This window comes from Acanthochromis polyacanthus, chromosome 3 (genome assembly GCF_021347895.1).
Source record: "Acanthochromis polyacanthus isolate Apoly-LR-REF ecotype Palm Island chromosome 3, KAUST_Apoly_ChrSc, whole genome shotgun sequence".
Taxonomy (NCBI): Eukaryota; Metazoa; Chordata; class Actinopteri; family Pomacentridae; genus Acanthochromis; species Acanthochromis polyacanthus.
This window is the reverse complement of record NC_067115.1, coordinates 37,601,043-37,623,533: the sequence shown is the minus strand read 5'-3', so window position 1 is coordinate 37,623,533 and position 22,491 is coordinate 37,601,043. Positions and strand designations below refer to the sequence as shown.

General features: G+C 40.4%; 2 long non-coding RNA genes and 1 other non-coding gene across 4 annotated transcripts; 1 reads left to right on the top strand and 2 right to left on the bottom strand.

Annotated features, from left to right (window-relative positions):
* The first annotated feature begins 1,785 nt into the window (after positions 1–1,785).
* LOC127533225 (uncharacterized) lies at positions 1,786–6,323 on the top strand. Of its 2 annotated transcripts, XR_007941009.1 has the most exons (5): positions 1,786–2,039; positions 3,526–3,697; positions 3,976–4,119; positions 5,384–5,506; positions 6,090–6,323. It is a non-coding gene; the product is annotated as an uncharacterized LOC127533225 (long non-coding RNA). The 2 variants fall into 2 exon arrangements; XR_007941008.1 differs by lacking the exon at positions 5,384–5,506.
* A 10,496-nt stretch (positions 6,324–16,819) lies between these two features.
* Positions 16,820–22,486, bottom strand: LOC127533224 (uncharacterized). The gene is made up of 2 exons (XR_007941007.1): positions 18,452–22,486; positions 16,820–18,220 (listed from the first exon to the last, which is right to left on the bottom strand). It is a non-coding gene; the product is annotated as an uncharacterized LOC127533224 (long non-coding RNA).
* Positions 21,220–21,352, bottom strand: LOC127533501 (small nucleolar RNA SNORA18). Its single transcript, XR_007941237.1, has one exon. It is a non-coding gene; the product is annotated as a small nucleolar RNA SNORA18 (small nucleolar RNA).
* Positions 22,487–22,491: the final 5 nt, after the last annotated feature.

The window sequence follows — 22,491 nt, the reverse complement described above, 5'->3', positions numbered from 1 at the left end:
AGATCGCTCTTTGCGGATGATGGGGCATTATGGAAAAGAGGAAAGAACATGGAGCACGCAATAAAGAAAGTCCAAGGTGCAATCGACAAAGTGGTGGAATGAATGGGGGTGCAGGTTCTCAGTAGAGAAAACACAGACACTATTTTTCACTAGGAAAAGGATTGAGGAAGGGATGAAGTTGAGGATGTATGGGCACATGTTAGAAAGGGTTAAATCATTTAAATTTCTGGGTGTTTTGTTTGATGCACGGCTGACATGGGCAGAGCACATCGGGAGAATTGAAGGAAAGTGTAAGCAAGTAATTAATGTAATGAGGTGTTTGACTGGTAGAGAATGGGGAGCAAGCTGCTCAGCATTGAAGCGGTTATACATAGCACTGATAAGACCAGTGATTGATTATGGCACTGTGGCATATGGTTCTGCCTCCAAGTCCTTATTATGTAAACTGGATGTGATTCAAGCGCAGGCTCTGAGGGTTTGTAGTGGGGCAGTCAAAACATCACCGGTTCCTGCTCTACAGGTGGAAGTGGGAGAGATGCCTCTGGAAATTAGGAGAAGGCAGATAATAGCTAACTACTGGGCTAACTTGCAAGGACACAATCAGTCTCATCTGACAAAGGGAGTTTGCAGGGGTTCTGGGAGGGTGAAAGGAGCCGGAGGCAAAACTTTGCAAAAGAAGCAAATAACATTGCAAAAGAATTTGGAATACTTAACCTCAAAGTTAGTCCTACGGTAGTCTATCCAGGTGTGGCCCCATGGATGCTCGTGTGGCCTGAGGTTGATTGGGGTTTATTAGAGGCTAAGAGGAGGGGAAAAGGCATGGTTGATTTGGTTGTTGAGTTTAAGTGTCATATATTAACAAAGTACAGCAATTTTACTTGCATATACACAGATGGGGCAAAGCAACCTGAGACAGGGGTGACAGGATTCGGGGGTAACAGTACCGGAAAAGGAATTGGGATCAACAGAAGAACATCTAATAATCTTTCAGTATACACAGTGAAAATGGTGGCGGTTTTGGTTGCACTACAGTGGGTGGAGAAGACTGGTCTAGGAAAGGCATTAGTGTGTTCAGACTCATCATCAGTGCTAGCAAGCCTCAGGTCTTTTCATTCAAACTGCCGTCAGGACATCCTATATTCAGCCCTTGAGTCACTAACAAGAATTGTTTCACCAGGGGGGTCAGGTAAAGTTTCTGTGGGTACCAGCACATGTAGGGGTGAGGGGGAATGAGAGGGCTGATGATCTGGCCAAGAGAGCTTTACTGAAAAGGAAAAAATGCATCTGAGGATCAGCAAGAAAGAAATCAAAAGTATTATCTGGGAAAAAAGCAACTCAGTGTGGCAAGAAAGGTGGGATGGAGAGAAGAAAGGGAGGCACCTGTATCAGGTACAAAAGAGCGTCAGAGGTGGGAGGGTGAGTAGTGGACACAGGAGGGAGGAGAGTGTGATGACCAGGTTAAGGTTGGGGCATAGTGCACTAAATAAAACACTGAAACTGATTGGGAAGCACCAGACTGGTTTATGTGAGGGTTGTCAGGAGGAAGAGTCAGTGGAACATGTAGTTCTGAGGTGTAGAAGATATGAGGTGCAGAGAGGGGAGCTGATGGATAGGATAAAGGAGTTAGGGGTGCAGGAATTTACACTGAAAGAGTTGCTAAGTATGGAAGAGAGGGCACAGGTTAGGGCACTGATGGATTTTTTAAAGGGGACCGGGGTTTATAATAGAATATGATGGTTAGGTAGGGATAATGATAGGAATAAGGGGTGGTAGTTGGCTTGGTGTGGAGAGTGCAAGTTAGAGGTTTTTTGTTTTTTGTTTATTTGTTTGTTTGGGTTTTTGTTTGGTCTTTGTAGTGTGTGTTTGTAGATTTGATAGTTTGAACTAGGTCGGGTAAAGTCTGTAAGTCTACACTCCGGAACAGAAGGTGGCGGTAATGCACCAAGAAGCTGGATGCCAACCGCCGTAAAACAAGAAGAAGAAGAAGAAGGCGCGCTGCGTTCTCTTGCCGACCGTTAGCCGAACGGTAGGAAGACACGGTAAGTCCCAAATGACAAATTAGTTAATTTATCCATGTTGGAACTTTATTCACATATTGTTTTTAATTGGTAGAGGGTAGTGTTGCAAAACCAGTCGAGTAACTGGTGAAAACTGTAGTATAATAGTGTTTGAAAATTTTGTTAGCTAGCTAAATTGGAATTTCCCCTTGTGGGAGTAATCAAGGAATATCTTAATCTTAATCCATGGGACTGTATCATGGTTCAGTGCTGAGAACGTTCTGGGTTCTGGCAAACTGGGGTGACTTACTGAATATCATGGATTTATTTAGTCCAAACCATAGACTGTATATATAGTGGACGAAGCATCTGGCTCCAGAATTGAAGTCCACCCGGAAGTGTCAAAAACTTGCAATATCCCGCCGTCCGCTAGGGTTGGCTCCAAAAAGCTTTTGCTCCATAGACCCCAATTCATTTTTGGAAAAAATAAAATATGATAGACTGATTTTCTCCAGCTCAGGATTTTTTTCCTGTTAGTTTTCATGGTCAAAATGAGAGATCAGGTGGCCGATCTTAAAATAAATCAATACTGAATTTTAAATAAATCGTTAAAGTTGGTGGAGCCAGGGGGCGTGACTATACTTGACAGACAGCAACAGAAGTCTCTGCGGTAAAACGTGGGCGGGATAAGAGAGTTCTCAGCCAATCCTGCCCCTAGTTGCTGTCCGGTCCAGTCTGTTTGATGACGCTTTTTACGTCACTGGCTCCAAAAAATCCAAAACGGCGACCAGGAAGTAGCAAAATCCGGGCTTCATTTTCTCGCCGTTGAAACCAACGGGTGACGTCACGGTTAGTTTACGCCTGGTCCAAACCCCATTTTCTTAACTGCTGTAGCCCCATAGGGCCCAAATTTGGGTCTGCTAGCGCTCAGGAGAAAGGCTCCTCGACACAGCAGCACAAAAATATGCATTTTAAACACTTCATTTCTTAAATTTGTCTTTTATTTGACAAAATACATATATATTTGATCTTTGACTCAATATGCACTGTTTTTCAAAATCCTTGCCTAATTATATTGTTATCAAACCTCTCTAATTTTGCTCTGCATCACTTTATAACAATAATCCTTTGCAGAGAGGATGTAAAAATAATTTATTATTCATTTTTAGAGTTCTGCAGCCACTTCAGCATCATTTCTGAGAGATATAGTCACTTTTTTTTTCTTTTTTTTTTAGGCAAGAATGATATTTTCAGATTATTCTGACTTCTATCTTCATTTACTCTGTCCCAGTAATGCATATACTGATAATTACACATCTGGACAAATCTCTCAAGTGTTCCTTTCATTATGACACCAACATTTTTCAAATTGACCTTGTGGTTGCAGAGATGCACTCTTTTCTTTATGGGTCATTTTTGATGCAGAAAGGCTTAAAAGGGGCTGGGGCTAAGCAGGTTAAACTGTGGTACAGCTACTACTGTACATATAAATCATGTATGTGTATGTATGTGTTTTTTTCACCCCAAGATTACTACTTTGAGTGTCATTGGTGGCATTGACACTAAAGACATGGTGTGGCGATTGATGAAGCAGTGCTTTGCCAGTGAGTTTGTGAACTCACTGGCAAAGCTGTTGAACTGGCGTGGGATCAATGGAAAAACTGCTTTCCACAGACTGCAGCTTAAAGATGTACTAACTGGTAAGTGTTAATTGGAGGTTATATTATGTACTATGTGACAAATTAATTGGTTTACCTGGGTGGGCCACCCCAGTGAAGCCTATTTATAACAAACACTGAAAAGTATAGACCCTGAATATAGGACAGCCTTAATTTTTCAGGTTTAACAAGATAAAGAAATTCTTGTTATACTATGTAAGGGTCAATATAGTAGCAGGCCATGTTGCTTTTCTCATCATTTTTCACCATTGTTTGTCATTTTGTTCTATCAAGAGCTTACATATTTTCCCCATTTTTAGGAACAGTTAGAAACAATCAACTTACTGCCAGTGCAACGGACCAGGAAGTGGAGGCATATATAAAGAGATGGCTTCGTCTTTCTGGAGACAGAGATGGCGGAAAGAAAGAGAGGGAGGAGAAAAAGCGGGCCTCACAGCACTTGCGTAAGTCAGCTACAACGCCTGTTTTGCAATATACAGTGCCAAGACGAGTATGTGGACTATTTGGAATAGTTTTCTGCATTAAATGTTCATTAGATAAGTAATATACTTCAGTGATTCCCAAACTGGGATACACAAATTGACATAGGGGGTATGCGAATACCTGTCAGGTTTCAAACAGTTGTTTTAGTAGTTCAAGTTCAAACTGGCAAATGTTTGTATTGTGAGATTTGATAAAGGCCTGAAGTGTGGGCAGAGAGGCTATAGGATGCATTGGTGAGGTATCTGAGAGAGGAAATCTGTCCTGAATAAGTTCAGTCAGACAGCCTTCTTATTAAAGCTATGGGGAGTTTGTAACAGCTTCAAGTTCATAACTGATGTGATCCAGAAATATACTTTTTTTTTCCAAAAGTGAACTGGTTGCCCACTGACATTGCTGGTAAATAAATCTATTAGTGAGAAATAATTCACTTGAAAGGATTTTTATGGTATGTTATGCATGTTAACTGTGGAGGCGGGGGTGGCAGCAGTCACATTTCTTTTCTAGCTGCTATAAGTGCATGAGAATAGGGGGTACATGACAGGAGGTCAAGTGTCTGAAGGGGTACAGACTGCGAAAAGTTTGGGAACCACTGATCTACTTCATACGTATAGACACAAACAATGTGCTCTAAATTCATGACTCGCCAGTGGCAAGATGCTGGGCAGCACAACCTGTGCAGTGTTAATAAGGTGAGGCGCAGCCTCGCAAGCAGGCAGTTTGGTAAATTGGTAGACTGAGGTGCACTGGGTGTGGCCACGCACTGAGAGAAGGTGTCAACGCTGTTTCATCTGAAAAATGACAGAATTTTCCTGATATCGCATCCTGAGACCTCAGGATGTCCTAAAATTACACCGTACAGCTGGCATATGATAAATTCGTACTCGCCAGCGGCACAGAATGTGAAAGCTCACTAATTCCAGCATGGTTAGGTTTTGGGGCAGTGGTAAATTTGTAGACTGGTGGAGCAGTGTGTGCACATCACACACATTAACTGACATTTTTATGAGTTCCAATTTTCAAATGAGAAAAGGGGGACTCGATTGTTTCCTGAGTTTTGTCTACCATCATCCAAATGAACTTCATGGTCCCACAGGGGAGACATTTACCAGCTCACATCTCAGAGCACTCAGAAAAAAATTAGCTGATGTGTTTGGTGGAAGCTGGACTCGTCTATGGGTTAAACTACTCCACGCCTCTCTCCTCCCTCTTTACCGTTTGCACCAGAGGGAAGGACTGAGATGGGAAGTTGTGCCCCAACTGCGCAGCTCACCAATTTGCAGAATGGGCTCAAACATGCACACTCGGTGAGGTGGACCTGATTTGCACTGGATTTGCGCCTTGCCGCCGGTGAGTCACGAATATAGAGCCCAGTATGTTTAACCTAAGACCACACAATTGTTATACCAGTATTTCATGCCTTTTTGAACATTAACCATTAAACATTCAAAGTACTGGCAGAGAAAGTCAGACAGTAATAAGACAATAGTGGACAAAATAAGAACTGAACAGAACTGCCTCAGTTCTGCAATATTTTTATGACATCATGGGTGAATTGCTCTCTTCATGTCATGAGATGGATTTTCTTCCAACTGACAGCCTTGGCTATATTCTTATAGAGTATAGTGCTTACTTTGGCATAATATTAGAAATTAATCACCAGCTACCCCTGTAGATCAGACAATCTGATATAACATGATATAACAGACATAATATTTACTATAGCTGCAGATTAATTGTAATTTAAAACAAGCTATGGATTTTTTTTGAAAAACATCAATACAGTATTGTAGAATGTTTATATTATTCTTCAGGGGCTTTTTTGCTTGGTGTCCTGATATGTTTATTGTGTACTTCACTGCCACCATGTTTAATAGCCATAGTACTGCTGTACAGTGTCAAAGTGTGAACTTCTTGTTTTTTCTTTTTAAAGGGCCAAGGCCAAGAGAAGACGAGCCAGATGAGGAGTGATTTTTCCCTTTAAATTGGTCCAGTCTTCTACTGTTTCATCTTATTACCTCCACCAAGGAGGTTATGTTTTTGCCAGTTGTGTGTTTGTTTGTGCTTTTATAGTTCATATTTTTTTCAGTCCACTCCACTGACTTTGTTTGAACTGTTTTACTTTGTTAGAATAAAAATAAATAAAAATTGTTGTCCTCTACTGTCACCAGTTGTTTCTTGAGTTTGATCATTTCTTCAGTTCTTCAGTAGGTTTCTTCGTCATTGATGCAGCATCTTAGACCCCCTGATGTGTCCCAACAAGATGCAACCACTGACAAGCCGGCATCACACTCTGTCTGAGGGTAACTTAATGGCATATAGCCACAAATTCATACCAGTTCGGATTATTGTATTTGTTTATATTTTTATATTTGACATAAAACATCGTAATGGTTTAATTGTGACTCATGAGGTGTGCAGGTTAGACAAGGTCATAGAATGTGTTCCAGTTATGGCTGAAACTAAACGCTAACTGTCTTTAATTTGGATGAGTTGGCCAGCTGTTGATATGTAGCATTATGGCTAGGCAAGTGTTAACACGCCAAGTGCCATTATTCAGTGTGGTATGTGGACCAAATTCATAAGTGTGGGCCAGAATACAAATTTACATGGCCCAAATCAGGTCGAGGTTTTGGTAATTTGGTATGCTTTTGGTTTACATCTGGCAATGTGATGGCTTCTTTTTGGCCCAGTTTGGCTATCAACAGTGGACCGCCCAAGTGCCATCATTCCATACGAAATGTGGGCCGGATGAACGTGGAATGTGACCCAGATATGGGCCAGAAAGAAGATGTACAGTGGCCCATGTCTGGTTGAATGCTGGGTCATTTAGTATGCTTCTGGTTTACATCTGGCAATGTGATGGCTTGGTTTTGGCCCACTTGTGGCAAACAAGAGTGGACCGCCCAAGTTCCATCATACCAAACGGGATGTGGCCCAGATGAACGTGTCAAGTTTGGGCCAGATATGGGCCAGAAAGAAGATGTACAGTGGCCCATGTCTGGTTGAATGCTGGGTCATTTGGTATGCTTCTGGTTTACATCTGGCAATGTGATGGCTTGGTTTTGGCCCACTTGTGGCAAAACAAGAGTGGACCGCCCCAACTGCCATCATTCCAAACGGGATGTGGCCCAGATGAACATGCCAGGTTTGGGCCAGATATGGGCCAGAACGAAGATGTACAGTGGCCCATGTCTGGTTGAATGCTGGGTCATTTGGTATGCTTCTGGTTTACATCTGGCAATGTGATGGCTTGGTTTTGGCCCACTTGTGGCAAACAAGAGAGGACTGCCCAAGTGCCATCATTCCAAACGGAATGTGGGCCAGATGAACGTGTCAAGTTTGGGCCAGATATGGGCCAGAAGAATTCTGCTATCTGGGTGCCTCTTTCCCATCGTTGTAAGCCAGATGATGTGCTACAAGCCCTGTTTTATCCAAAGTAGCTGTCTTTCAAGTTGCAGAAAATAACGGTGTCTATGGAAGGAACAGGTACGGTCTGCAAATTGCAAAACCGCTGCAACAGCGAAGAGAGACACAAATATTCAATAACCTCACTCCGATACACTGTACTGTCACCAGAATCACTGCAGCCTTCAACTGGCTCCAGTTGACACCAGTGTTATTCCTGCAGCTTGAAAGGCAGCTACTTTTGATGAAACTGGGCTGCAGCACGTTGTCTGCCTTACAACAATGGGAAAGAGGCATTGTTTATGTTTTAACAATGTATGTCTAAAGAGTTATTGATGCCGGAAGTCTGAATCTGTGAATGTCTGCTCAATTTTACTGAACTGTGGCCCTGAGAAGCCGTGGTGGGCGTCCTTTATTTTCGTTTCTGAAAGGTGGCAACCCTAGTCACGTTCTATGCGTGTATTCGTCTCGATAGCGTGGCAGACTGAAAAAAGTTGTTCAGCGGGCCGGGCCAAATGTGGAGGCCGTATCCAGCCCGCGTGCCATAGTTTGGGGACCACTGTTTTAAATGCTAGATTTTTCAAAGTAGCCTCCATTTGCTTTGAGGCAGCTCTTCATTCTCCAGGTAGCTTCATGAGGAAATCTTGTGCAGCTTTTCGGACAGACTTGAAGAACTTCCTGCTTTTCCTTCAGTCCCTTGTTAACAAGTTGCATTTCAATGATCCACAAGTCGCTCGTTGTCAATGCAAACAACCGTATTTATTTCCATGAACGTGCTTTTACTGCAATCATTTGTTGAGCTCATCCATACACCAGTCAGCGCACAGCGATCTAAAAACTTTATTCCCTTCCTGGTTCGGAACACTACAACAAGATCCCCCTGTCTTTCTACCTGAGCCACAGGCATTACAGCGACACCAAAAAAATATATACATTTTAATTTCACAATATTCGTTTAGTTCTTGTGTATGATCTTTGGTTTGTTATGACGATGAATCTTTCATGTCTCGGAATGGAATTGCTGCTTTTCTACCGTTGCTGTGGCCGTTGCTAAGGACACTTCCACCGTTGTTATGGTGGTTGCTCAGGAAGCGTCCACGGGCTAAACCAGATGGCGTAGGCCTATATGTTATTGTATTTATTCGTTACATTGTGTCGTTATCTGAGCTCTTAACATATTTGTGTAGTTACTGACGATATCTGTTGTTAACCTTTCCTGCTGTCCGCTTCCTGACCGTGATCGGGAAAACACAGGGGAGAACAGCACTTCCGGCACCTTTCTTCTTCGGTGGTGTCTGTGTAAAACAATGTCCAACATGCAAACAGCACACCTAGCGCCATGAAGCACAAAATGCAGGTGTAAATCAATGCCATCTTACAATTACAATTTCCTGTCTTTTAACTAATAAAGAAACATTGCCCACATATAAAGAACTTCACGTCAGTGTATCGGTGTTCATTGTTTGTTTTGTTCACTGACATAGTGCAATAAAGTTTTGTTTTTTTTAAAACCATCCAGTACCGTAATAAATATTGAATGAATATGGCATCTCGTTTACATCTCTTATTAAGGAGCGAGAAATTTACTGACGTTGATTTATGATTCAAGAAAAGCAGAGGACACACCATTTGCCCCTTTAATGTCCAAAAGCCCAATTAAGGTCAAAATCTCACAGATTCTTTGACCAATTTGGACCAACCTGCACATGTCCAGGTCCTACAGCAAAACTGGTGTACGTTTCAGACCACCAGGACCTACAACAGCAAAATAGGAGCAAAAAAGACACTGGAACAGGGGCCTTTTTTAAGATGGAAATGTAAAATGAATGAGAAACAGTGTGACAACATCAATCGAAGTGCACCAAAGTGCATAAAGTCATAGAACAGGGTGTGCTGAATGCTCTGGGAGCAAGTCTGCAGTGAAAACACCTTTGAAGGGGTCAAGGGTCACTAAATCTGAAGACTTCAAATGAGGGAGACATTTTGTGCAACATATTAAGTATCATAAAAGTCATTCCCAGTGGAATTCAAGTCTGATATTGTGTGGGACTATTCAGAGCAGTCACATGAAGCACTGTATCTGTTTTCAAGGGTCTAGCCCCATGGGAACCCGCTTTTTTCACCAGTGAGGCCTACTAGTAGTGATGAAGCCTGAGGCCTTCAAACATGTAAAAAAAATTCCTGCTCGGTCATTTTTGCGTCTAGTGACACCAAATCGGACACACTCCTACTAGACCACCCCCTGACCTTGCATATATTTTTTTTTACAGAGAGTTAGCTCAAAAGGGGCCTGAGCACGAGCCTGTTTTTCACTTGACGATTAACCCTTTAATGTCCAAATGCTTCAAAATAAATAGGTAAAGTAAGGTCAAGTAGGTAACTATTACTTCACTCAGTTGCACAACAGACATTCATTACTGATTAGTTTACCTTTGTTACTCTGTGTGTCTTGAACAGTAGCTATATTGTTCTAGACCACTCACTTATTGATTGATTGATATTGATTGATTGATAAACTTTATTGTCCCTTTCAGGAAATTTGTATTAGACAGCAGTGCTATTGGCTACAGGCACGGTGTACATACAAAAAAACACGAGACAAACATAAAAACAACTTCATTACATTAGCAGAGGTCAGCGACAAGCATGGTCGGTAGTTATTGCACAGGTTTAAAATGCGGTGCTCATTACAATATTCAGTGAAAGTAGCAGCAGCAATACTTTCCGAGTCGCCAGCTGAGCAGCGCCACTGGAAACCCCAACGTAAGTATCTTACTGAACAGTTACTCAGTACTTCCTCATTACGTAATAAGATAAGTGTGTGATTGTGTGCTCAATTCAAATCTGATATATGTCCTGAAATACTGTTGCTGTCAACAGTATTTCAGGAAAGGCTCAATGCGCTTCATACAAGTAATTTGTTTTCTGCAATTCCTTTTTCACACAGTCCTGTTGTCAAAAAATTGAGTGAAGGTTGATACAAACTCTGGTGTCCATATCTCTACAGTTACGGAAAATGCATGCATTTATGTGAAAACTCATATACTTATGAGTGTTAAGGAAACAATTGTGAAGACAATGAGGAGCATCAACCAGGGTGCTACCAGCTAAAGGGGCACCACAGAGATGTTTATTATAATGTGTTTATTCCCTTTAATTTTTTCCCCCATATTTTCATTGGTTTTCAATTTTTATAATGAAAGGTAAACAAGACAAGACATTCTTTCAAGTTTATTTGGAAAAGGACAGCGTGCAGTTACATTAAAAAGATGGCTGCACCAGATTTAGCATCATGCTAATTTCCATCTGTAGTCCTTGGTCCATAAAAAACAAACATTCCTTATTTAAAACAATGCATATAAAACACATTACATTAACAAAGCAAAACAAAATCAATATTAAAATATTAAAAAATATGCGTGCAACGTTGTTGGTTTACAGTACAATTATCAAAATGCAAAAGTATAACGAGGAAGAGTGTATTCAAACCAATTACAATATATTTGAAGTGCATTTAAATGACAAAAACAGTGCAAAAGTATAAAGTTAAAGTGCAGAGTTGTATGCGAGACAATAGTTTCGTAGATCGTAGATGTGGTAGCTATCAGATGGTACCGACGAGGGTAGCATCTGATAGCTCTATACTAGATTGGTACTGTAAATGCACACTATACTATTTTTACACTGATAGTCTGGTAGTCTGGCAGATACCCGTCTGGTATTATTTATGCGAGCAGGACTGATGCTCAAACAGCTAGTTTATAACAGCCCGAGAAAAAGCTGTGGAAATCTGCCATGTTCTTAAGATTATCAGGCAGCCCATTCCATTCCTTGATGGCTTTGTAAGAAAAGGCTGACTGAGAGAAGGCAGACTTTCTTTTGGGAATGTGGCAGTCACCCCTGAACGCCGACCTAAGCACTCTACTGGTTAGTTGAGAGCGTAGCTGTACATAGGTCTTTAGAGGGGGTGGTGCCGCGTCATGTAAGATGTTATGTACCAGGCGGATATCAGAGTACCTGATCAGGTTGTCAAAGCTTAAAATTTTATATTTTTCCAATATGTTGCAATGGTGGTACCGCCGGGGCTTTTTATCTAGGATTTTCAAGGCCTGATTATGTAGTGCCCTAAGAGGATTTAGAACTGTCAATTTGGCTTGAGACCATGATGACATACAATGCAACATATGGGATATAATTACAGCATTGAAATAAGTTTTTGCAGCTTCTAGCGACAATGTGCTAATGTGCGTCCTAATGTGCTGGAAGTTCGCAATGTTAAATTTTAGAACCTGACAGATCTTTTTGACGTGCTTTTTAAATTTAAACATAGGATCCAATATAACACCTAAGTATTTTACTTCCTCTACATTTTTGATCATATGACTACCGACATAGATATTTGGGGGGACATTTAGATTTTGCTTGTTGGAGAAATACATTGTAACGGTTTTCTCTGTGTTCAACGTGAGGCATGAATTGTTAAGCCATTCAAGTGCTTTTCCAAATGAGACAAATGATAATATACGTAAAGAACATAGATCAAAACACAAATACCCTTACACACACACCCATTCACACCTGGTAGACCTGCACCAAATGACACATATACGCACATATATGTACACATACACCACCAAGTAACAAGTTCTAACAACACTAATTACAGAAAATAAAACCGTTTTGAATGTCATGTTCTTATTTTCCAGATAATATAACATTCATATATGTTCCCATAATTGTACAAATTCCTCCAGTTTTCCTTTGGTAATGTAAGTCAGTCCTTCCAATCCGATGCATTCTGATAGTTCTTTTATTCATTGTTTTCTAGAAGGAGCTCCTATGCTCTTCCAGTTCAAGGCGATAGTTCTGGAATGTAACAGTCCAAAGTCCAACAGTTTAGTTTGTTTCTTAGTATATGCAAAATCTTTGCGATATATTCCCAGTATACAAAGTTTGACACAAAAAGGAATCTTGACATTAAATACCTCAGACATACAACTGATAACCTCATTCCAAAATATTTTTTATCTTTGGACATTCCCATAAACAATGAAAAAGAGTTTCTTTATTATCTTGCCATTTAACACATGTATCCGGAATAGGATTTGACATATGATGAGTTTTTCCTTGTTAATCATTTATATTGTAGTAACTCAAGTCACGTGTTTATGGTTTATTTTTGGGCCTTTAGACAAGCCTGTTTCCAGTCTGTTTCATCTGTCCTCTTGTATGTCATTACCTCCGCCAGGAGGTTATGTAATCATTGGAGTTTGTTTGTCTGTTTGTCTGTTAACAGCATAACTCAAAAAGTCATGGACGGATTTTCACCAAATTTTTTACAGAATGTCCGGAAGAGCAAAAGTAACAATCGATTAGATTTTGGAGGTGATCCGGATCACTGGATCCAGGATTTTTTTTGAAGGACTCTGTAGAGTCTCCAGCCATTCATGTTCCGGATCCAACATCGAGCAGGCAGAAACAATGTTGTGGCAGATTACCTTTCCAGGTTGCCGCACATCGCCAACGTCGGGGAGGAAGGGGATAATGTGACGGAGCGCCGGTGAACGCCCCGTCATTCCCCGGCGACGCATGTCTCTCTCTCTCACTCCGTGCCGGTGAGTGCCGGGGCCAGAGAGTGCGCCGCCGTTCCCTGTGCAAATTATGCATCGTTATTTTGATGAACTATTCGCCACCACCGGCCACCACCGGACTTTTGTGCAGGCTGCGGTCGGCGTTCGAGGGTGCACACTCGGCGCCGATGCGCCACACACACACACACACACACACACACACACACACACACACACACACACACACACACACACACACACACACACACACACACACACACACACACCTGCTGATGGCTGCAGCCTGTTGACTCCTCCAGAGACAAAGCCGAACGGCTTTCATGGCACGCCTTAAAAGTGCTGGGTGGCGCGCATTTTCGTGTCGTGTGACGTGGAGCCTTCCATTATTGGGGAGTAGAATATTGAATATGTCTCTGGCTGGTTGTAAATCCTGTTTGGGGAGCCAATAATTAATTTCTTTGTTTATTTATGTTTACCACTGAAAGCGGTTGGATTGGAATGATCTGAAATTCGTTATGTGAGGTATTTGGTTCGCCTTGAACCATCTCTCCCAATTGTACAGAGTCCTTCAAAAAACTCCTGGATCCAGATGGTGATCCGGATCACCTCCAAAATCTAATCGATTGTTACTTTTGGTCTTCCGGACATTCTGTAAAAATTAGGTGAAAATCCGTTCATAACTTTTTGAGTTATGCTGTTAACAGACAAACAGACAGACAAACACACGCCGATTGGTCATCTGTACAATTGAGAGATGGCCTCAATGGCTCTCTGAGTGTTTTTCTAGTTTCTCCATGCGTTCAGTGTATTCAAGAGTCCTTAGAATTTGACATAATCAGGTTATAATATTTAGACAGTAGGCTTTTTTCTCCCTGTTTTCCAATTTGTTCAATTAATGACAATTCAGGTATACACATGATTTCTTTTGACCTAGATGAAAAAATTTTTTTAACCTGGAAATATTTGTAAAAATGATTTGGCGGAATTTGATATTTTTCACAGGTCATTGAATGTAAGCAATTTTCCATCAATACACAGATCCTTAATTGCCTGGATGTCCTTAATTTTCCATGTTTTTAAATCTTCCATCTTTTCTGCCAGGTACAAACTGGTCATAATTCCATAGAGGGGTAAACTGGGACATCGTTACAGATTCCCCTTACAGCCTGTGTGCTGTGTGCCATATAAAAATGGCATTTTTTCAAGAAGGAGCTTTTTGTTTGTTTTTTCAGCTTATGTAAATCTGCGGAATAAAGATCATTGCATATTGGTAATTCTGGAGTAGACTGTTGTTCAATATTTACCCAAGCTGGAGGTCATTTTGTATAAAAGTAATGTGAAGCTGGAATTTGTAGGCGCCCTCTTTCATGAGGCAAGTATAGTAATTTAAGGTGTAGTCTGACTTTCCTATTATTCCAAATGAATTGGATAAATACCTTATTTAAATGATCAAAGAAAGAAGGTGGCAATGGCAAGGGAAGTGTCTGAAAGTAAAATAAAAAATTTCTGCAAAATCATCATTTTTAAAATATTTATTCGCTCTGTCATGGATATGGATAAATTTGACCATCGATTTAACATTTCTGTGACATCTTCTACCAGGTGATTATAGTTTGCAGCAACTATTTTGTTTATATCTGGAGTAATTTTAATGCCTAAATATTTAAAACCATCTGTTGTAATAGTAAATTCAGTGTTTAGAGTGGGATTTTTCTGTCTTTTTCATTCAAAAACATAAGTACAGATTTTGTGTTAGTGATTTTATAACCTGAGAACTCACCAAACTCATCAATTAACCTCACCAAGTTGGGAAGGGTGTTACTGAGATCTGTCAGAAAAAAAAATATCGTCTGCAAAAAGTGAAATGAGATCATTTAGTCCTCCAATATTGACACCTGATATTCCTTCTCGAGTTCTCATTGCAACGGCCAAAGGTTCCAAAGCTAGTGCGTACAGTAATGGGGAATGCGGACATCCTGGTCTAGATGAGCGCTGTAAACTAATGGGTTACAAGATATTGTTGTTAGTGAGAATTTGTGCAGTAAGATTTGTATATAACAGTTTAAGCCATTGAATAGATGTTTCTCCCAAACCAAATCTTGGAAGAAGTTTTATAAGATAATTCCACTCTATTCTGTCAAATGCTTGATATGCATCCACGGCCAGCATTGCTGTATCTTTTGCTTCCCGTTACCCAAATAATATATTTAGAACACATCTGATAGTGTGATAACTTTTGTTTTTTTAAAATAAATCCTTGTTGATCGTCAGCAATCAAGTTGGGCATATATTTTTCTAATCTTTTAGAGGGTACCTTGCATAATATTTTCATATCACATCCCATGAGAGTTATCTGTGAGCAGAGCTGAAGGAAGATGTGTGGGCTGAAGTCAGCAATGGGGCAAAGGACACATGATGAGGCTTCATAATGACATGTCGTCATCTGTCATTGGGGAATAGAAGCCAAGCTGTTTCTGTGTTTTCAAGAGTAATTAAATTAACCATGTTTGCAGTTTCTCTTCTTTAAGACAATACAGATTTTCCATTTTCTATACATCGTTTTATCCTCTGTAGGGACCTCAGGCCAAGATTTGAACCCAGGACCATCAAGCTATAAAACATTGGTGCTACCCACCACATTACCTTGGTGTCCCTGTACAGATTTTGAATTTGTCAATAGCAATACAGAAACAAAGACTTTGTCAATAGCAATACAGCAACATAAGCTCTATTCACTAACCTGTAACTGTAAAACTATGATGATGTTGGATTTAACTGAATAATAGAACTTCCTTACTTAACTGAGTCATAAACACACTCTGTCCTCACCATAAAACCCTGGCACAACACCATCAATTCACTAAACACTGACTTCTGACATGTCCACAGATTGATGGACATCCTGACTGCTGGCATGGCACAGGATTTATACACCGAGGCTGAACTGCCCCTGTTCAGGACACATCAGTATGTCAGCCACACAGGCTTTCCTCACTGTGCTATGGAAAAACTATTTCAAGTACCACATATTACAATGACACAAACACTCTAAAATCAATCAATCATGCTGTGTTGGTGTGTAGTGGGTACTGCACCAACAATGAATATAAAACTCCCAGACTGTCCTTAAAAGAGCTCAGATGATAGCTGAAATGTATCATCTAATGTATCATCTCTCTGTCTTCATGAAGCACGAAGACAGAGAGATGCTGCAAAGAAAACGAGTATTTGGGTGCTTGTGCAGGCGAGGCTGTGGCTGGCCTCAGCTGGGCAGTTTTTTTCAGGCAACTGTAAAAAAAAAAAAAAAAAACAACTATTGTTATGTAACTCATTGCACTTTGTTATGTCAAATTACACTAGATTGATCATGTATTTTACTAAAGCATGAAGGTAATATTTGAGAAACTGGAATGCTTTTACATGTTTTTGCAGAACATTCTATCCAAACAACGAAGCAATCTTTAAAGAGACCCTAAACTAAATCAGTGCCCTTTGTCTACATTTCTTTCATTTCAAGACCAGAAGTGTGATGCTGAGGATGGGATTGGCTGCCCTGCACAGAGAATAAAGGCAGTTCAACAAAACCCCGTGAGAGCTCCTGCAGGAGACTAATGCCAATCCTCATATGAGAAGCATTTTAACCCAGTTTTAGACCATGACAATATAAGGCTAATTCATCAATTTTATTGTTGGTACATTGAGCATTTGGAGTTAAAATTCCAATTTTCACCGAAATTATAAATGACATTTAGAGACTCCATAAAGTTAAGTAAGCCCTCATATATAACACTACTGTTTTATCAGTCTGTTAACATGACAGTTGTGTCATGCAGAAGTAGGTCACTTTGACAGTTACGTTCTTCACAGCAACATTCAAACATCACAGTGATGGAGGCATGGAACATTACAGAACACACAAGATTGGACAGTAAATCAAATAATGTACATAATACAATTCATAACAATGGACTAACAAACAAAATATCATTTAAACACAGCAATATCACTAAGTAGCTTACACCCTATTTTATATATAATCTCCTCTGCCACATGTGATGATAACCCAACTACTTTTCCAACAAGAGAATTAAAAATGTTTACAGCTATGATGGAGCTGTTACATAAATGTACCTGCAGCTGATAAACTTTGACTGTGTGACAGCTCACCTGTCTGAAGTTAAGAAAAACAGTGTCTCTTACTTTTATCCTGTTCAAGTACTGGAAATAATTTATATTTGATCAACTTGCAGTCAGCAAGGGTCAGTCACTGCTAGTGGAAATATAGTGCTCCTCAGAGGGATTTTGCCATTACAGTACACCAGCACCTTCCTATGAGTCAGAGGCACTTGAGGCTTATAGGTCATTCCAGAGAAATCAGAACCTCCCACCTGAAGCATTTTTTTTTAACAATAGCTTTAGTATATCTAATGAAGCCATTCAAAATGTTTTGATATTAATATTTTTAGAGTTACAGGCCTTTAAAGTACATAGAAGTGGTTCCAAATTTGTCAATTAAATCTGGCACAATAGGAACAGACGTGGCTGATTTTACATGGAAAGCCCTACTTCATAAAGTGACTTGAAGTCCATCATGGTCATCATTTAAGCCCACAACATATCATTTTATATATACAAAGTCCTGATTTCAGTGACAGTGAGTGCTGATTGATCCTGTTGACATCTGGACTCAGACATGCTAGTTTCCCTGGATCTCACTACTGAAAATAATGTAACAACTTCAGTCAGCGTTCAGAGCGATTTCAGGCTTCTCCAGAAAAATGTAAGGGCTCCGATTCTCTTGAGAAACTGCACAACTGTGCTATACGTTCTATGTGTCATTAAGACCATTGCTATATTGGAATATGCCTAAACTAGGAAAGCTTTAGCAGACCAGGATTAACATTTATTTATTTTACAGACAAGGCAAAATCAGTTAACAGTCTGATTTGCAGTAGTACGGTTGATTTTGGGCTCAAAATAAGTCAGTGACAGAAGACAGTCAGGACCCCTCTTAGTAGCTGGTCAGTGATCTGCATCAGTCTGCTGCATCTGAAAGGACATTGCCCTGAAAAAGTTTTAATGCATCACTTTGACAATTGTACAGATGATGAAATGTGGTTATAGATGGCATCATAAAAGGTCATGTTCCCAGCAAGTCTTAAAAGCAGGCTGCTACAGAAGCCTGCTGGGATGGTTTTTTGTTTTCTGGTCAAGTCCACAGCAAGTCAGGAACAAAGAATCCTGAAAACCTTGGTATGTGACCAAATCGAAACAACACCATGAGCACTTTACTTACAGTGAAAGGTTGCTGACATGCTTCATCAATATTTCCAGGTATCTGAAACAAATAGGTTTACAAATTGATTCAAGAATAACCCAGTGTCCTATTCATCCATTATTCTTTTTCTTTAACAACAACAACAAAGCTGAGGTGCAGTAGCCAGACCCCAGTTCTCATCCTCCCTAAGCCACTGGATATTGTAACCACATTTGGCTTCTTGATAAAGGTTTCTGCTTTGATCTGTCTGTAAGTAGCTCACCTTCCCAAGCCTGCTGATTGTGTTACTAAAAAGCAAGACCAAATTCAAATTCTCTGAGCCTTTTTCAGCAATACTTGGCTTGATTAATCTGTTTAGTGATTGTATTCAATCATTTAGACACAAGTCATGATTACAATAATGTTCCTCAGTTTCCTCAGACATACCCACCAGTCAGTTTGAGAAAGCCATCTACACATGTAATACACAGTACATCAAGATTCAGAGAGCTACTAATAAAACATTAATTTGAGCTTCTCAAATTGCCCAAATAAAAAAAAAAAAAATTTACAATTTGTTCAAAAATGAAAATGTCAATGTGGAATTATAGTTTAACTACAGCAACAATAAAATCAGTTTTTATTGGGCTATGGTACATGTTTCCATATTTTACTTTACAGTAATTTAAGCAAGTGTAATGTACAGTCACATTCTAGTTATGGGGTCTAGTCATGGGAAGCACAATAATGCCAGTATTTTGTTAATTTTCTATAAGAACGGAAAACTGAAAACACTCAAGTTTTAATAAACTGACAGTAAAACTAGACCAGCCCTCAGTAGATGGCAGAACCACACCCAGATATCTGAACGGACATACACTACTCAAAAAAAATAAAGGAACACTTTGAAAATATATCATATTTCAATACGGGGGAAAAAAACAAACTGGATATTAGCATTGATATGGACTGGATAACGTGTTAGGAATGAAAAGTGCCACATTGTTTGATGGGAATGAAAATTATCAACCCCCCAGGAGGGCTAAATTCAAGACACCCCAAAATCAAAGTGAAAAACTGATGTGGCAGGCTAGTCCATCTTGCTGAAATTGCTTGGCAGCAACTCACAATGGTATTCAGTAGTTTGTATGGCCTCCATGTGCTTGTATGCATGACTGACGATGCCGGGACAAGCTCTGAATGAGACGACGGATGGTGTCCTGGGGTATCTCCTCCCAGAACTGGACCAGGGCATCGCTTAACTCCTGGACAGTCTGAGGAGCAACCTGATGGTGTCGGATGGAACAAAACATAATGTTCCAAATGTGTTCTATTGGATTCAGGTCAGGTGAGCATGGGGGCCAGCTAATGGTATCAGTTTCTTCATTCTCCAGGAACTGCATGAGTTCTCTTACCACATAAGGCCAGGCATTGTCGTGCACCAGAAGGAATCCAGGACCACTGCACCAATGTAGGGTCTGATAATGGGTCAAAGGATTTCATCCTGATACCTTAAAGGCAGTCAGAAAGCTATTGTCCAGTCTGTAGAGGTCTGTGCGTCCCTCCATGTATATGCCTCCCCACACCATCACTGACCCACCACCAAACCGGTCGTGCTGAACAATGTTACAGCCAGCATAACATTCTCCACGGCTTCTCCAGACCCTTTCATGCCTGTCACATGCGCTCAGGGCAAACCTGCTCTTATCTGTGAAAAGCACAGGGCACCAGTGGTGGACTTGCAAATTCCTGTGTTCTATGGCAAATGCCAGCCGAGCTCCATGGTGCCAGTCAGCGAGCACAGCGGGCACTAGAGGACGGTGGGCCCTCAGACCACTCTCATTACATCTCTTTCTGATTGTTTGATCAGAGACATTCACCACACCAGTGGTCTGCTGGAGGTCATTTTTAGGGCTCTGGCAGTGCTCATCCTGTTTCTCCATGTACAAAGGAGCAGATACCTGTCCTGCTGATGGGTTAAGGACCTTCTACAGCCCTGTCAAGCTCTCCCAGGCTAACTGCCTGTCTCCTGGAATCTCCTCCATGCGCTTGAGAATGTGCTGGGAGACACAGCAAACCTTCTGGCAATGGCACGCATTGGTGTGCCATCCTGGAGGAGTTGGACTGCCTCTTCAACCTCTGTAGGGTCCAGGTATCGCCCCATGCTATCAGTAGTGACAGTGACCCTAGCCAAATACAAAACTAGTGAAAAACAGTCAGAAAACATAAGGGAAAAAAATGTTAGTGATCTTCACCTGTAAACTCATTCCTGTTTCCGGGTTGTCTCATTGTACCCCTCTAGTGCACCTGTTGTTAATTTTATGAACACCAAAGCAGCTGAAACTGACTAAAAAACCTCTTCTGTTACTTACTTGACCAGATCAGTATTCCACATGTTTGACTGACTTGATGCAGGTACTTAGATTAAAAAGTGTTCCTTTAATTTTTTTGAGCAGTGTACTTACCCAGCCAGCCAGATACCGAAGGGAATGCATTAACCCCGCTGACGTACACGTCAGGCGGTGGTTAATAATATATCCTAACAGCTGACATTGAGCTCAGGATTCAGCTATGTACTGGCACTGCTTTAAATACAGGAATACTGCGAAATACAAAATCGCCGCTACTCCCATACACTAAAAGGCTTGAAACACATTACCTTTGGGGGTATGGTCAAGTCAATTCTCACTGCTACAACTCATAAATGACAGTCAGTTTATCATTTAAGACCCCCCTCCCCCCACATTAGCTATTGTATACATTTTAAAGAAAGAAGTATAAAAGTAAATCATGTCTTCATCAGACATTAGTGTTCTGCAAGTAATATCCCACAAGGCTCATAACAGTGAACATTGGGTAAAGCGAAACTACAGATTTACTCTCCGAGGCATTTCCAACGACATGGCCCACAGTGAAAGGTCTGTCGGGATAGACCTCAGGTTCCACTAGTTGCCAGCTCATTTCTATACTTCAAACTCCATTTATTTGTTATAGCACTTTTCATGCAGAACAACACAAAGTGTTTCACAAGAATTAAAGACAAGAAGACAATAAATAAATACAATTAAAGATAGAAATTAACAAAAAAAACTCTCCATCCTCCCTACTATATAGACAGCCATTCACATGCACACACCCACACACACACCCACCCCACACAACATGACATCATCAGGACATGGCGAGGCACCGAGTCCAGAAGGAAGACACCACAGATATGAAGAGTAGATACGACACACCCTCAAAGTGGCGTGCCTACAGAGACACAAGGTGAGTCAGTTTGTACGCGGGCGAAAACAAAAAAGGAACAATGCCGGCTCATTGCGCTGCATTTAATTGCCACACTACGTCGAACGTTGGAGACAAGGAAATTTGGAATAACTTTCCTAGGTAAGAACTTTTTTGGTTCTTTTTTCATTTGTTAAATCTTGTTCAGAGTCTGAGAGCTAACCAGTTAGCCACTAGCAAAAACACTAACGCAAGCTAACAGCTGGACAACCAAACACCAGACAATTAATAGTAGCTGTAGTATAGTTGTACAAGCAGTAGTAGTAATACTAAAAATACACGCAGCAGTAATAGTAATACCAAAAGTTCAAGCAGCAGTAGTAGTAGTATAAATAGCCGAGTAGTAGTAGTGTCAGCATTTGTAATAGTATTTACAAGTTTTAGTAGCAGAGACAGTATCAGCAGCACTAGTTAGTGTATTTACCAACTACTACTAGTAGTAGTCGCATTACTATATTACTACCAATAGTAGTTATAAAGCGTAACTCATATATATCCAGATTAGCATCTATTAACATAGATGCCTTCCAAACCCATTTTAGATTGGGATTTCACACAATTCTTTAGGACTAAAGAAATGAAATAAATAGAGTAAAATAAATTATGTAAAAATAAGTTAAAATAAAGGTTAAAATATGTAAAACCATAAAACCCTAAAAGTTCAAAAATCGAGTAATAAATAACAATAATAATAAAAAGCATAAGAAGAAGGGTTCAGAATTATCAAACAAGTGAAAGCCTGGTTAAAAAGATTAGTCTTGAGCCTCTTTTTTTAACAATATCAACAGTCT